Below are 14,443 nucleotides of genomic sequence, written 5' to 3' on the forward strand. Positions count from 1 at the left end.
TTATATACTAACCAAAAAAACATTTGGATCTGCGACTTTTAACCAGTGCCGCGTTGGATTTTTTTTCTTTTTTCAAGCCAGGTTCGAGTTGGTTTATTGACTTGCATTTAATTGTTATTATGGAGATTCTTACACTAGAAATGACACAAATGGGTGAGACCAGAGCTTACGAATTGTAAAATCATTAGCCTCTAGCTGTAAGCTAGAAAAGGCATATATAGTTAAATTACATAAAGTCAAAAAGAAACCAAAGGCAGCTCTCGTCATCTCCATTTTCTACCATTAATCATACTGTATCGATTATAGAGCACGCAAGGAAAAGGAGAGCCAAACTCTTGTTTTATATTGAGACTCTATCTCTTGAGCAGAGGAAGAGAGAAAAAGGCAAATCCAAAGAAGCTCTGGTGGGGATCCAAGGAAACAAAATGATCTTTGCTTGCAATAATAGCGCCTCTTTCCTTTATTCTTTTGCTCTTTTATTGGTCATTGGCCAAGCAACATGAAAAAAAAAAGCTTCTTTATTTAATTTTACACTCCTATACATATGCATGCCTTTTAATATGTTAAAAGTTTTTAAAAGTGTACTAAATTTTAGTATTTTTTATATTATGGTAAATGTGAATCTTTTTACAAATTATAAGAAACAAGTCTCATATTTATGTGAGCAAATATATATATATATATTAAAAATATTTTTAATTTTTTTAATTAATTTTTATTTAAATTTAATTTATTATATATTAAAAATAAAAAATATATAGTAAAACCTATATGAGTCTATAATAAAACGATTATGGATAAGAATTTTTTTTTTTAATTGAACGTTAATCAGCAGCCCAATGATTAGATCTCCTCCCTCGCGTTTTTTAATTATTATTTGTTATGACGTTTTACCGCATTAAATTTCAAAATCATAATTAAAAGTATTTTTTCAAATTCATATTTTATATTAAAGTCACTTTTTAAATAATAAAATTTTAAATTTAAATCCTAATATGTATAAATGACTTACAAAATAAAATTATATTCATACCATATGAGTAACAATTATAACATAAAGCTTGTTTTTCTTAAAAAATTAGTCTCTTTAGAAAAATTCTCTTTCCTGTGTAAGATTTTTTTTGATAATTAATATTATTATATGTATTAAAATTAATTCCTTTAATGTGACTCAATATTAATTGATATTTACTTTAATTAATATAAATTTTAATTATACAAGGATTATTTTAATTGAAGTAAATTCTAATTCTAATTATATAAAGATATTTGATGGACGTATCAGATTAAGTCTTGGATATATATATATATATATATATATATATATATATATATATATATATGAACTGGTCTTCTCTCTACTCATAAAGTTACACATATTCTCTTTCATAAATTCAGAGATATTAGGGTCATCTCAAGAAAGTCATCACTAAAGTCTTGTGTGTAAATCAAGAAGTATATAAATCAAGAAGGGTTAAGAAGGAAAAATCAGTTTATTGAATCAAAGGGTCTCTCTCAATTACTGTTATGACTCAAGTAAAACTCCACATTAGGTACACTTTCTAGATCTGTGAGAATTTATTTATTCAAGATCCATTATTAGGGTGATAGTTGAATCTTACGTTTATGATTCACATTATGTTTATGATTGTTATGATCTATTAAGATTTATTTTACATGTGGTATCAGAGCCCTAGGTTTTGAACAATTAAATTTCTTCATTAAATTTATGGTCATAAATATAATATTAAAGATCTTACTTGTTATTAGATATGGGTAGGGTTAAAGTGTAGATCGTGAAAGTTTTATGATTAATGTTAATTATTAAAATAATTAAAATAATATTATTAAAATTTGACCCAATTAAATTTTGGGCATGAAGATTATTAACACGACAAAAAATCATGTTACAAAAGGATTTAAGTTTAAGATCATATTTTCTCAAAAGAAATAAATTAAAAGAAACAAAAAAAAAATTATGTTTTCTACCCAATCTAATTAAGATTTGTAATTAAACCTAATGAATGAATAAATATTAGGTTTATTAAGATACATAATTTATATGCATACCTTATGATATTTGTTTTAATTTGTTAGTCACCAAAGTGGCTAAATTAAAATAAAATAAAAATAATAGTTTGTTAGTCATCAAAGTGACCGAACTATGAATGATGTTTACATGCATTTAAAAATTATCAATTATCCATACTAATAGATGCCTATGATGAAAAATAAATTAATTAATACCCATTAGTCATTAGAACTTAAGAATTTTACCCAAAGGTAAATCAATTATTCTATGATAGTGAGAATTATGAGGACAATAATATTTTATCAAATATATATTGGATGTCCAGAGACAACATGTATATTTGATGTAAGTTAATTCTTGTCCAATCAAGTTTAAAGGCATTTAATTTAAGATAGTATATTATAGTATATGCCCAAAGGAGAACTATAATATACTCTAATTATTAAAGTTATCTGAATCTATTTTGAGCATATAAATATAATATTGCAGTTTTTCTCTTCATTCGCAAGCTTAATATGTTATTGTTTTAATGGGTTGAACTTCTTTGAATAGTGTGAGTAAGTCAAGTTCTATTTAGGTGTCTTGGACCTTGACTTCGCATTATTGGAAAGTTAACTCGCTACTATTATGGACACAAGTAGTGAGGAAGAGAAGTTATACCATAAGCAATAGGAATTGGTAAACAAATTAAGCCTTATGTTTTTGTGAATGACTATTACCAATGACATTAAGACTACAATTCCACAAACTAAAAATGTAAAAGAATACCTTAAACTTATGAAAGATATGTTCTATTCTGAAGCTAAGTCACTCACTGGTACTCTAATGTCATAACTTATGACCATAATATATGATGGATCAAAGAGCATGCAAGAGCACATTATTGAAATGAGTGATATTGCAGCAAGCTAAAGACTTTAAGGATGACGGTTGATAATTCCCTGTTGGTGTAGTTCATTCTGAATTCATTACCTCTTGAATATAGGCCATTTCAAATTAACTATAACAGTACTGAGGATAAGTAGAATGGTAATGAATTGGCCAATAAGCTAGTTTAGGAAATAAGGTTAAAAAATCAAGGGACTTATTTTGTTAACATTATGGTTCAAGAAGTTAATAAGGGACTTAAGTTAAAGCTTACAAGTTTAAGAAGAAAAAGATAGGATCTTCAAATGTTACTTAAGCTAAGGAAAGAAATAAATGGTAGTATGACACTGTCAAAAAGATTGCCTGAAATATAAAGCTTGATTTGAAAAGAAAGATAATTTTTATGCTTATGTATGTTTCAAATCAAACTTATTTGAAGTTCCTAATAATACTTGATGGCTTGATTTTGATACTACTATTTATGTTTCCATAATGATAAAGAAAGGTCAATAAAGAATGGAATTCTACCGAGTTTAGATATTAGTGATCTTGATGTGTGTGGATTGCATTAAGAGAAAGCAAATCAAACACAATAAGAAAGAAGCCACAAGAGGTAGTAAGCTTCTTGAAATTATACACACTGATATATGTAGGCCTTTTGATACTCCATCTTTTGGTGGAGAAAAATATTTTATTACCTTTATTGATGATTTTTAATGTTATGAACATATTTATTTGCTTAATGAAAAATCTCAATCAATAAATGCACTTGAAGTGTACATAAATAAGGTTGAGAGGCAATTAGATAGAAAAGTGAAAATAGTAAGGTCAGATAGAGGTAGTGAATACTATGGAAAACACACGAAAATGGGACAATGTCATGGTCTATTTGTAAAGTTCTTAGAAAGTTATGGCATATGTGCACAATATACTATGCCAAGTACTCCTTAATAAAATAAGGTGGTAGAAAAGTAAAATCGGACTTTAATGAATATGGTTAGGAGTTTGATGAGTAACTCTTCTTTACCTATATCTTTGTGGATATATACACTTAAAACAGCTATATACTTGTTAAATAAGATTTCTAATAAGGCAGTCTCAAAAACACCTTATAAATTATGGACTAAAAGAAAATCTAGTTTAAGGCACCTGTATGTTTGGGGTTGTTGAGTGGAAGCAAGAATTTATAATCTACATGAAAAGAAATGATAAATGGATACTTTATTGGTTATCTAGAGAAATCTAAAGGATATAGGTTTTACGTTCCAAACTATAGTCTAAGAATTGTGGAAACTAGTAATATAAGATTCCTTGACAATGGTGAAGTTAGTGGGAGTGTTGAGAGACAGGATGTGGATATACAAGAAAATAAAGTTGATTTTCATGTGCCTATTAAAGTTCCAATATCCACTTCTGCTCCACATGTTGTTACAGCAGTTGTTGAAGGACCTAACAATGCTACACAACATAATGATGAAACACATCCTGAAGAAGCTAACCCACAAAAAGCTAATGAAGGTGAACCACAAGAAATGCCACTAAGAAGATCTCAAAGAGAAAGGAGATCGGCAATTGTTAACGATTACGTGGTTTACTTGCAAAAGTTAGATTTTGACATAGGAATTAATAAAGATCCAGTTTCCTTTTCACAAGCTATAGAAAGTAATGAGTCTGATAAGTGGTTAGATGCCATGACAGATGAGTTAAAATTTATGGAAGAAAACAAAGTATGGGATCTTATCGAATTGCCTAAAGGATCTAAACGAGTTGGGTGTAAATGGATCTTTAAGACCAAGTGTGACTCGAATGGCAAAATCAAAAGATATAAATCAAGACTTGTTATCAAGGGTTATAATCAGAAGGATGGTGTTGACTATAAAGAAATATTTTCACTAGTCTCAAATAAAGACTCATTAAGAATTATCATAGCATTGGTGGCTCATTATGACTTATAGTTGCACCAAATAGATGTGAAAACAGCCTTTCTAAATGAAGAACTTAAAGATGAAGTTTATATGGACCAACTTAAAGGTTTCTTAGTTGAAGGAAAATGCCATGTGTTGTGTAAACTTAGGAAATCAATATACATACTTAAGTAAGCTTCCCACCAGTAGTATATTAAGTTCAATGATACTATAAAGTCTTTTGATTTAAAGAAAAAGTCATTAATCGATATATATATATATATATTAAGATCAGTGGGAGTATATTTATTTTCTTAATTCTGTATGTTGATGATATTTTATTGGCTACAAATGATTTTGGCATATTACGTGAGACTAAATATTTTCTCTCAATGAATTTTGAAATGAAAGATATGGGAGAGGCATCATTTGTGATTATAATAGAAATATTCTGTAATAGATCACAAAGACTGTTGGGATTATCTCAGAAAGCCTATATTGATAGAATTCTAGAGAGATTTAATATGCATAAATATTCAGCAGGAATTATTCCCATACAAAAAGGGGACAAATTCTGTCTCAATCAATGTCCAAAGAATGATGTGAAATGTAAAGAAATGGAATTAATTCCTTATGCTTTAATTGTGGACAATTTGATGTATGCTTAAACCTATACAATTCTTTATCCTGGAATTGATAACTAGAAAACTGCAAAGAAAGTTTTATGGTACCTGCAATGAACTAAAGATTTCATGCTCACTTACAGGACATCTAATCATTTAGAAGTGATTGGATATTCATATTCACATTTAGCTAGATGTGTTGACAATAAAAGTTTATTTTGGCTACTTGTTCTTATTAGCAGAAGGAACAGTAATATAGAAAAATGTCGAAAAATAGTCTATCATTATCTCATCCGTTATGAAAGCAAAATTTATGGCATGTTTTTAAGTTATAATTCATACATATGGATGCAGAATTTATCTCAGGACTTGAGGTAGTCGATACCATTAGCAAGCCGCTAAGAATTCATTCTGATAATTCCGTAATAGTATTTTCTCTATAAACGATAACTTTTCCAAAGGTACTAAGTATATGGAATTAAAGTATTTTGTTGTTAAGAAGAAAGTTTAGAAATAAAGAGTGTTTATTGAGCATAATAGTATTGATCTCATGATAGCAGATCCGTTAATTAAGGGTTCACAACCTAAGACATTTAAAGAATATTTTCTTATAATGAGTCTTGATTGTATTAATGTATAATGTATTGGCTTTGACACTCTGAGCTCATTGATGCATTTCTGATATACATTGAAGTGTTTCCTGTTTCTCATAATTGTGTATACATAATATTTTGAGTGAATGATAATAGGAAAAGTCTTTGGACACATTATTGTGGACCATTGTCACGACCCAACCTATGGGCCGGACCGGCACTAGGACTTGGACCGGCATAAAGCCCCCGAGACCCATAGTAAGCTTTATTATTCTCAAACCCATAACTAGGCCCACAATTTAGGACTAATATGCATACAAAATAATTTAAATTAAACTGTTATAATTTTTTTTCGGATCAACTTAACCCAGTAATTATCAGAAACTAAAATTAGGGGAGACCAGCTCAACCCTGTTACATCATTTACAAATTATTTAAAACTCATAAAAAATTTTCATTTGTTAATACAAAAACTTAAATGCATGCAGTCCCTGACAGGATTAATATTACTACTAGTACATGCGGAGTTCTAAATTATAAATTTAGACAATAATAATACAGTTAAGTAATTTTTTTCCATAACTTGCGAGGAAAGAAACAGGTTATTCTGAAAAAGATCTCCTCCTATAGCCTGGAAAAATAGGTGAACAAGAGTGAGCGTTCGACTCAGAGAGTAAAATATCAATTTTAAGTACAATCTCTATAGCTACCTAAAACTAATGCACCCTATGGAATGAAATACAATATCATCATAATTTTTATACAATTCACATCATAACAGCAAAAAGGCAATTTGGAGCACTCACACACCTAACACTGTCAAACAATACATATATAGGAGCTGATCCCCTATACAGCCCTCTTAATCCAATCTCTGCCAGTGAATGTCTCTCAAGCCGGACTTTCGCTTAATAAACCAAGTGCGGGGTCCTAGTGAGTGTCTCTCAAGCCGTGTCTACCTCGAAGGACCGGGTCCCAACGAGTGTCTCTCAAGCCATATTTACCCGTCCTGTCCATATCTAATACCATATCACACACACGCCACGCACACACATTGCTCCAAATGACCACAAATAACATCCATGGCACGTCAATAATTAAGAATGTAATATAAAATGTGCCTAGTATTTAACTACATAGATACATATTTATAAGTGATGCATGGGCATGCTTGAACATATAATAATATCGAAATTATAATTAAAATTAATATTTTACTCACAGACTTAACCTTTCGGCTCATCTGACAAATTTTATTGTAATTATTTAATATATTTGACTCGATACATGCTTGAAAAAGACCAAAGACACCCTAAGTCATGCCGAAAATCCGGCAGAGTCTCTCCTATACCTAGGACTTACCCAACATGCAAAAGGGCTTAAAACGCACTTATATATCCACAAACCACACACCCATAACTCAATCACATCACATAGCCCCTCTTGGGCCCATCCAAACAATCAACAATCACAATATGAAAAATTATAGTTTAGTCCTTATAATTAATCATTTTGCAAAAACTACCCAAATGAGCTCTAAAAATTCTAAAACTTTGCCCTGCGGTCCTTAGCAATATGACTAAGCTAATGCAAAAGGAATTATAATTTTTTGATCATCCACGAATATTTTATAAATTTTATTCTAAATCGGTATTAGCCGGAAATGAGCAACATAGAGTTCGGGTTTACCTATGCCAATTTTGACACCTGGAACGCATCCAGAACATTTGAAAATGTTAGGATTGACTATAATATCGATCACGTTCTGAGACAGACTGCCAGGCAGTCGAATCTGGCTGAAAATGCGATCCCGATAGCGGTGAGTTATCTTCGATCGATTGCACCTAAATTATGCTTAAAAATTGTTGATAATTATCATAAAATTATTTTTAAATTTTGAGAATCGAAAAAGTTTGACCAGTATTGTTTGCTAAGAAGAAGGATGACACCCTCCGCTTATGTATTGACTACCGACAATTGAATAAGGTGACAATAAAGAACAGATATCCATTGCCTCACATTGATGATCTGTTTGATTAGTTGAAGGGTGCAGCTGTATTCTTCAAAATTGATTTGCGATCTGGTTACTATCAGTTGAAGGTGCAAGAGCATAGTATTCCAAAGATGCTTTCAGAACTCGATATGGCCACTATGAGTTTCTGGTAATGCCATTCGGGTTAACTAATGCTTCAGCTGCTTTTATGGAGCTGATGAACACTATCTTCAGACCATATCTCGACCAATTTGTGGTGGTGTTTATTGATGACATTTTGATATATTCGAGGAATACAGAGGAGCATGATTGACATCTACGGATTGTACTGCAGACTTTAAGGGAGAAACAGCTATACGCCAAATTGTCGAAATGTGAATTTTGGCTAAAAGAAATCTCCTTTTTGGGACATGTTGTGGTCAGCTAAAGGGATCAAGGTAGATTCAAGCAAGGTAGAAGCTATCCTTAATTGGAAGCCACCTAGGAATCTCACAGAAGTTTTCTGGGTTTAGCTGGATATTACCATCGATTTGTGAAAGGGTTTTCTATGTTATCTTCTCCACTGACCAAGCTGCTTCGGAAAGATGTAAAATTTCAGTGGACAGATAAATGTCAGCAGAGTTTTGATGAGTTGAAGAGGTATTTGACTGAAGCTCCAGTCCTTACTTTACCTACCCCGGGTAAAGAATACACAGTTTATAGTGATGCTTCTCACAATGGGTTAGGCTGTGTACTGATGCAAGATCGGACTGTCATTGCTTATGCATCACGCTAGCTGAAATCGCATGAGAGGAACTACCCAACACATGATTTGGAGCTAGTAGCTATTGTTTTTGCTCTAAAGATCTGGAGACACTATTTGTATGGGGAGAAATGCTACATTTACATAGATCACAAGAGCTTGAAGTACTTAGGTACCCAGAAGGAATTGAATTTGAGATAGAGGAGATGGTTAGAATTTATTAAAGACTATGATTGCTTAATAGACTATCGGCCAGGGAAAGCAAATGTGGTGGCTGACGCCTTAAGTTGCAAGACTATGGCAAGTCTCAGAGTTTCTCCTTTGTCCATGATACATGAGTTGAAAGCACAGTATGCCAGTTTGGAGATTGATGATGAGGGATAGACAGTAGTTGCATGGCATATATAGCCAGTGTTGATTGATCAGATCAGAACGGCTGCTCAGAATGATGTTAAATATCAGAAGCTACTGAAAGAAGTCCAACAAGGCAAGAAACCTGAATTTTCTATGAGAGATGATGGTTTATTGCTACATTAGGGTAGAATGTGTGTTCCTAGTGATGTGGAATTGAGACGGATCATTATGAAGGAAGCACATGAGTCTCCTTTTGCTATGCACCCTGGTGGAACTAAAATGTACAGAGGGCTGAAAGAACGTTTCTGGTGGATGGGTATGAAGAGGGATATAGATGAATTTGTTTCCAAATGCCTAACTTGTCAGCAAGTAAAGGCAGAACATCAAGTTCCAGTTGGTTTGTTACATCTATTGCCAGTACCAGAGTGGAAATGGGAACGGATAACTATGAATTTTGTTACGGGACTTCCGAGGACACAGAATAGTCATGATGCAGTATGGGTTATTGTTGACAGACCGACCAAGTCTGCTCACTTTTTGCTAGTTCGGATGGACTATAGCCTGGAGAGATTGGCTAGATTGTACATATATGAAATTGTAAAACTACATGGAGTGCCAGTATCGATTGTATCTGACAGATATCCTAGGTTCACTTCTAGATTCTGGGGTAGTCTTCAGAGAGCCCTAGGAACTAGATTGAACTTCAGCACAACATTCCACCCACAGACAGATGGCCAATCTGAGAGGGTAATTCAGATATTGGAGGATATGCTACGGGCTTGTGTGATTGAGTTTGAAGGTAGTTGGGATATACACTTGCCTTTGATTGAGTTTGCTTATAACAACAGCTACCAATCAAGCATTGGGATGCCTCCATATGAAGCTTTGTATGGCAAAAAGTGTAGAACTCTCCTATGTTGGGATGAAGTAGGTGAAAGAAAGATGATTGGACCATAAATTGTTCAGCAGACAGAGGAAAATATCAGATTGATCAGAAATAGACTCAAGGCTGCATTAGACCGTCAGAAGTCCTATGTTGATCTGAAGAGAAGAGATATTGAATATGCAGTGGGTGATAAGGTATTCCTTAAAGTTTCTCCTTGGAAGAAGATTATGAGATTTGGCAGAAAGGAGAAACTGAGTCCTCGCTTTATCGGACCATATGAGGTTCTGGAAAGAGTGGGTCCTTTGGCATATCGGTTGGCATTACCTCCAGAGCTAGAAAGGATACACAGTGTCTTTCATGTGTCCATGTTAAGGAGGTACAGATCTGACCCATCTCATATACTATCAGTTGAAGAGATTGAGGTAAATCCAGACCTCTCATATGAGGAATAACCTATAGAAATTCTGGCTTATGAGGTGAAGCAACTGAGGAATAAACAGATGCACCTGGTTAAAGTGTTGTGGAACCATCATTCAGGCCAGGAATCTACTTGGGAACGTGAAGAGGATATGAGGAGACAGCACCCACAGCTGTTCAGAGACTGATGCCAGGTAAAATTTCGAGACAAAATTTATTTTAAGCGGGGGAGAATTGTAACACCCCTATGTTCGGTAGTGCGTTCTACTGTTCCTGTGACCAGTGTTGTCCGGACAGCTAGGATGCCTAGAACTACACTTAGATATGGATGAGGAGACATAAAATAATGAAATACAAGAAAAGAAAATACAAGAAAAACAAAGAAAAAATAATAGCAATGAAATATAACCAAGTTAAATAAGCCGAGAACCCTAGCGATGGGTGACTGCACCGGGAAGTTGCGACGTGAACCGTTGACTAGCCCTGGACCTCGGAGAACCCTGAAAAATATTTTTAGGACTTAAATAAATGTCTATTGAAGTATAAATTTCATTAGAAATATCAAATAAAAATTAATTAATTAGTATAAAGAAAAATAAAAAATCGAGAAAACGATAAAACTCGGTGTTATCGAAAAATCGGGAATACAACCCGAACAGGGGTATTGTGGTCATTTGACACCCTGAGTTGTCTTTTGACCTAAATATCTATTAAAAATAAATGATATTACACTTGAAAAATATCATGAAAAATTAAATTGGTGGTACATAATTTAAATAGCAAAAGATAGGAGTTAAATGTGGGAATTTAGAAACTTTAGAATAATTAAACATTAAAATCATGTAAGTGCTCCACTAAGGCAGATTTGGGACCACTATATAAGCTAAATGGACAGCTGAACATCATCTTCAACCTCAAAGATAAGAACCAGCTGAATCCTTTTCTTCTCTCAAATTCATCCATGGCCGTCCATGGCTAAGCTCTCTCTCTCACCATGATCCAAGCCAATTTTCTTCCATTATCCTTCACTAAAGTTGTTCTACACAACTTGGGCAGTAGATAGGCAGCAAGAAAATCAAGTTTTAGTGAGGTTTTGAAGAATTTCAAAAGTGGTAAGTATGTATTTTTTATTATTGTTTCATTAAACTTTGAATGGGAGTTGTGGGTAGTTGATTTGTGGAATGATTTTTGAAGTTTGATGAGTGAAGGGAGAGGTACATTTTTGGCAGCCATGGAACTTCAATAAGAGCAGTTTATCCTTGCATGTAAATGCTAGATTAAAGTGTTGATGTAAGTGTTTATGTGTGTAGGAATAAATTGGATAATGTATACTAGATGTATGTGATAGTACACTTGATTTTGGAAGCTTGGAAACTAATTGAAGGAGATGTACAATCGACAACTTTGAAGTGGAGATCAAAATGTGTTGTTTCATGATTTGGTTTATGGAATTATATTGTTGAATTATGGTACTTGTTATGGCAGCATGCATATGTGTATAAAGATTTGAATTTGGATATGTAAATGAGCTATGTCATGTGGTTAAATTATTTGTAATTGGACTCGGAAAATTCTGTACTATAATGTGCATATTGAGAATGGTTATAAGCTTCCAAAATGACCAAAAATGAGTTGCTAAATGTGTTTATGTTATGGTACAAACCAGAAATGGCATGAAGGAAATAACTTGGTAAGCATAGGATGTGTAATTGGTAAAGGATGAATAATGTGCAATAGGGCAGCGTAGGTTTTGGCTTAGAACCTTAAGTGTGTGGCTCCAATTGGTATGAGACCAATTGGAGGTGAAACTAGGCACAAAAAGTGCCAACTTTCATGAAGGAAGCTTACCAAAATTCTGCTTGGAAGGTGTCTTGAAAAATGACTAAATTCGAATTAGTGCTTTGAAAGCCTGAAAATTGACTATTTAGGCAGTAGTTAGTTTTTTTACCATAATTTACTCAAAAAAGGTCCAATTGACCTGAAATTTTTACCATGAATAGTTTAGACATATATCTACAATTCTTATGAGGACACCAAAGCCCAGAAATGGCAAGAACTAAGCCAAATAGCTTCCACAAGTTCAGGTCCAAAAACTGGCCGAACCAAAAGTGACCTAAAAATGACCTAAACCTACCATTTTGGTACATTCTGTCCAGTATTGGTAAATTAACCATAACTTGGTCTACACAACTCAGAATGACCTGAAATTTTGCCCGCGTGTAATAAGACATAGACCTACAAGTTTGTAGTTTTGACCAAAACTCAAAAACCAAGGAAACTAGGTCATCCGGCTAGGTCAAATTAGTATACTGGAATCCGATAAATTGCAATAAAATGCAATATACATGAAAATGAATTAGGTAACATGTACCAACACTAAAAGGCTATTAAATATGACACATTGGTAACATTAAAACCTAATTCACCTAGACTGCATCGAGGGTCAACATCTTAGGTTGACTAAGGAAATAATAGAATTCAATAAATTAAGTATTAAGCCTTATTGTTAGAAACGGTTTAAATGAGTACTGAAACACTTCAAATTGTATGTTTCAGTTAGCAAAGACTCAGGGAAGGGGAAGGAAACACTGAGTCAGAGCCAAGAGACAGTTATCAGAGGTTTGTGCACAACAGTTATTTCTTTTGACTTTTCAATTGAAATAAATTATGAGAATTTTGTATGTTATTGTTTTGAATTGTGAAAAATTGTTTGAATGGAAATTTGATGGATGCTTATTGTTTGAAAATATTGTAATTGGTTTGAAACCACAGCTATCATGTATATTGATTGAATTCCTCACTTGCTTGTCTAGTGGGATGAATTGACTTTGAATTCCCTCTCTGGCTGAAGTGTTGAGGTGTGTGCCTGTTGAGGACGAATAGGATGAGTACTCATATTATTGCTAGCTAGCTATGTTATTCCTCATTAGCCATCGGCTCTTGGGATGAATTGGACTTTGGAACATGATTAAGCTGTATGTGTGTGATTTATTGATATTTATTATGATATTGTGAAATAGAGTTTAAATTCTTTATGACATTCACTGGTATTTGAATTTAACTATAGTTTTAAGTATCCACTATTTATACGACTTATGATTTGTGATTTAAAGTTACATTGTGTTAATGTTGTGCACCACTAAGACATTGGCTTAGCGATAGCTTTAATTGCTGTCACAGGTAGACAGACTGACAGGACAGCAGACTAGGCTGCTAGTACTACACTGAGAGATCATCGGGCATATTGAGTATATCATATTTTGCATTTTGTATTGTAATGTATGTTCACTGTATGTATATAGTGTTCTTGGTTTTGAGCAGTTGTAAATTAAAATTGTACATTGAAGTTATAAAATAAATTATAAATTATTTTGACTTGTAAATACTGTGATATATTTCTTTTATTCCAGCTTTTGAAAACACTGAAAAAATTTATTGTGGATTTGAGTTGCCAAATGTTGAGAAACATATTGTGTTGATTGAATATTAGCGTTTGGGGATTGAACAAAATAATTGAAGTGCTTTTTTACAGGTTTTTGAATAACTGTTTTATTCAAAATACAGATGGCACTCTGCCAAAATGCTTATAGAAATTATTAATTCTTCAAATGTGTTAGCTGTTCCACTTCAGTCAAAAAAATTTTTAACACCTGTAAATAGTGCTCACCACTATAAAAAGAAGTAAGAAAAGTTTTAAAATCCCTTATAGTGTATTTAATGGGTTATCAGTAGATGAAGTTGATAATTCATTAGGTATACTACAGGATCATGTTATGCCTTACGGAGGGGTAGGGTGTGACAGGGCACCCCGTCATCCAATTCAAAGGATTTACATCCATCATGATTTGATTATATATGATTCCTATAATGGAACTTGTATCCTCTTCAGGATACCTGAGCCAACTACTCTCTACCACACTCTACAGTCCCATCTAGGGCACTATTTTGTTGGTCACCATTATTAGTAATAAACCCCTATCCCTCTTAAAAGAATAAGACCACTTTACATCATAATTTACTTCGAAAAAGGTA

This window comes from Hevea brasiliensis, chromosome 16 (genome assembly GCF_030052815.1).
Source record: "Hevea brasiliensis isolate MT/VB/25A 57/8 chromosome 16, ASM3005281v1, whole genome shotgun sequence".
Lineage (NCBI taxonomy): Eukaryota > Viridiplantae > Streptophyta > Magnoliopsida > Malpighiales > Euphorbiaceae > Hevea > Hevea brasiliensis.